The following is a 2,500-nucleotide window of genomic DNA, read 5'->3' on the forward strand; positions in this document are numbered from 1 at the left end:
GAGTCCCCGGTCGTCGGTCGGTCCCGGTCTGTCGATGGAGGAGGCGGCAGCGGCGGCGGCGGCGGCAGGTCGGTCGGGGTCTCGGTCTCGGTCTCGGGCTCGGCACGGTAGGTGGGAGTCCAGAGTCGGAGTCCCCGGTCGTCGGTCGGTCCCGGTCTGTCGATGGAGGAGGCGGCAGCGGCGGCGGCGGCAGGTCGGTCGGGGTGTCGGTCTCGGTCTCGGGCTCGGCACGGTAGGTCCGAGTCCAGAGTCGGAGTCCCCGGTCGTCGGTCGGTCCCGGTCTGTCGATGGAGGAGGCGGCAGCGGCGGCGGCGGCGGCAGGTCGGTCGGGGTCTCGGTCTCGGTCTCGGGCTCGGCACGGTAGGTGGGAGTCCAGAGTCGGAGTCCCCGGTCGTCGGTCGGTCCCGGTCTGTCGATGGAGGAGGCGGCAGCGGCGGCGGCGGCGGCAGGTCGGTCGGGGTGTCGGTCTCGGTCTCGGGCTCGGCACGGTAGGTCCGAGTCCAGAGTCGGAGTCCCCGGTCGTCGGTCGGTCCCGGTCTGTCGATGGAGGAGGCGGCAGCGGCGGCGGCGGCGGCGGCAGGTCGGTCGGGGTCTCGGTCTCGGTCTCGGGCTCGGCACGGTAGGTCGGAGTCCAGAGTCGGAATCCCCGGTCGTCGGTCGGTCCCGGTCTGTCGATGGAGGCGGCGGCGGCGGCGGCGGCGGCGGCAGGTCGGTCGGGGTCTCGGTCTCGGTCTCGGTCTCGGTCTCGGTCTCGGTCTCGGGCTCGGCACGGTAGGTCGGAGTCCAGAGTCGGAGTCCCCGGTCGTCGGTCGGTCCCGGTCTGTCGATGGAGGAGGCGGCAGCGGCGGCGGCAGGTCGGTCGGTCGGTTTCTCGGTCTCGGGCTGGGGCTCGGTGTCGGTCGGTCTCGGTCTCGGTCTCGGTGTCGGTCGGTGGGAGTCCAGAGTCGGAGTCCCGCGGTCCTCGGTCGGTGCCGGTCGGTCGGTCGAAGGAGGCGGCGGCAGGTCGGTCGGTGTCTCGGTCTCGAAAAACGACAGAGTCCAGACTTTAAGTTGGAGTGTAGAGCTCCGAGTATCCGAGGCTCGGACGAGAACGGAAATAGGCCAGGTCGCTATATGTGTAGGGATAGTGAACGGGCGACCAGTCGGTCGGTCGGTCGGTCGGTCGAAGGCGGCGGCGCGGCCGGCCGGCCGGAGGCGGCACGAACGAGGCCCGCCCGCCCGAGTCGGTAGGTCGATGGTGTCTAGGAATAAGTCGTAACAGTAACAGTAACGGTAGCGGCTGCGGTCGCGGCGAATTGACGCTAGAAGGGTCGGTAGTGCTCGGTTACGGTCGGCGCCCGCGATACCGGAGTTGGTCGCCCGGTAACGTTATCGGTCTCCGCTCAGGCGGGCCGCGTGCGTGCGTGCGTAAGAAGTGATGGTCTCCGCGCGTCGGGTTACGGTCGGCGCCCGCGTTACCGGAGTTGGTCGCCCGGTAACGTTATCGGTCTCCGCTCAGGCGGAGCGCGTGCGCGCGTAAGAAGTGACGACGGTCTCTGCGTGCCGGGTTACGGTCGGCGCCCGCGTTACCGGAGTTGGTCGCCCGGTAACGTTATCGGTCTCCGCTCAGGCGGAACGCGTGCGTAAGAAGTGACGACGGTCTCTGCGCGTCGGGCTACGGTCGGCGCCCGCGTTACCGGAGTTGGTCGCCCGGTAACGTTATCGGTCTCCGCTCAGGCGGACCGCGTGCGCGCGTAAGAAGTGATGGTCTCTGCGCGTCGGGTTACGGTCGGCGCCCGCGATACCGGAGTTGGTCGCCCGGTAACGTTATCGGTCTCCGCTCAGGCGGGCCGCGTGCGTGCGTAAGAAGTGATGGTCTCCGCGCGTCGGGTTACGGTCGGCGCCCGCGTTACCGGAGTTGGTCGCCCGGTAACGTTATCGGTCTCCGCTCAGGCGGACCGCGTGCGCGCGTAAGAAGTGATGGTCTCTGCGCGTCGGGTTACGGTCGGCGCCCGCGATACCGGAGTTGGTCGCCCGGTAACGTTATCGGTCTCCGCTCAGGCGGGCCGCGTGCGCGCGTAAGAAGTGATGGTCTCCGCGCGTCGGGTTACGGTCGGCGCCCGCGTTACCGGAGTTGGTCGCCCGGTAACGTTATCGGTCTCCGCTCAGGCGGAGCGCGTGCGCGCGTAAGAAGTGATGGTCTCTGCGTGCCGGGTTACGGTCCGCGCGTTACCGGAGTTGGTCGCCCGGTAACGTTATCGGTCTCCGCTCAGGCGGGCCGCGTGCGTAAGAAGTGACGACGGTCTCTGCGCGTCGGGCTACGGTCGGCGCCCGCGTTACCGGAGTTGGTCGCCCGGTAACGTTATCGGTCTCCGCTCAGGCGGACCGCGTGCGCGCGTAAGAAGTGATGGTCTCTGCGCGTCGGGTTACGGTCGGCGCCCGCGATACCGGAGTTGGTCGCCCGGTAACGTTATCGGTCTCCGCTCAGGCGGGCCGCGTGCGCGCGTAAGAAGTGACGACG

This window comes from Tubulanus polymorphus, chromosome 12, assembly GCF_964204645.1.
Source record: "Tubulanus polymorphus chromosome 12, tnTubPoly1.2, whole genome shotgun sequence".
Lineage (NCBI taxonomy): Eukaryota > Metazoa > Nemertea > Palaeonemertea > Tubulaniformes > Tubulanidae > Tubulanus > Tubulanus polymorphus.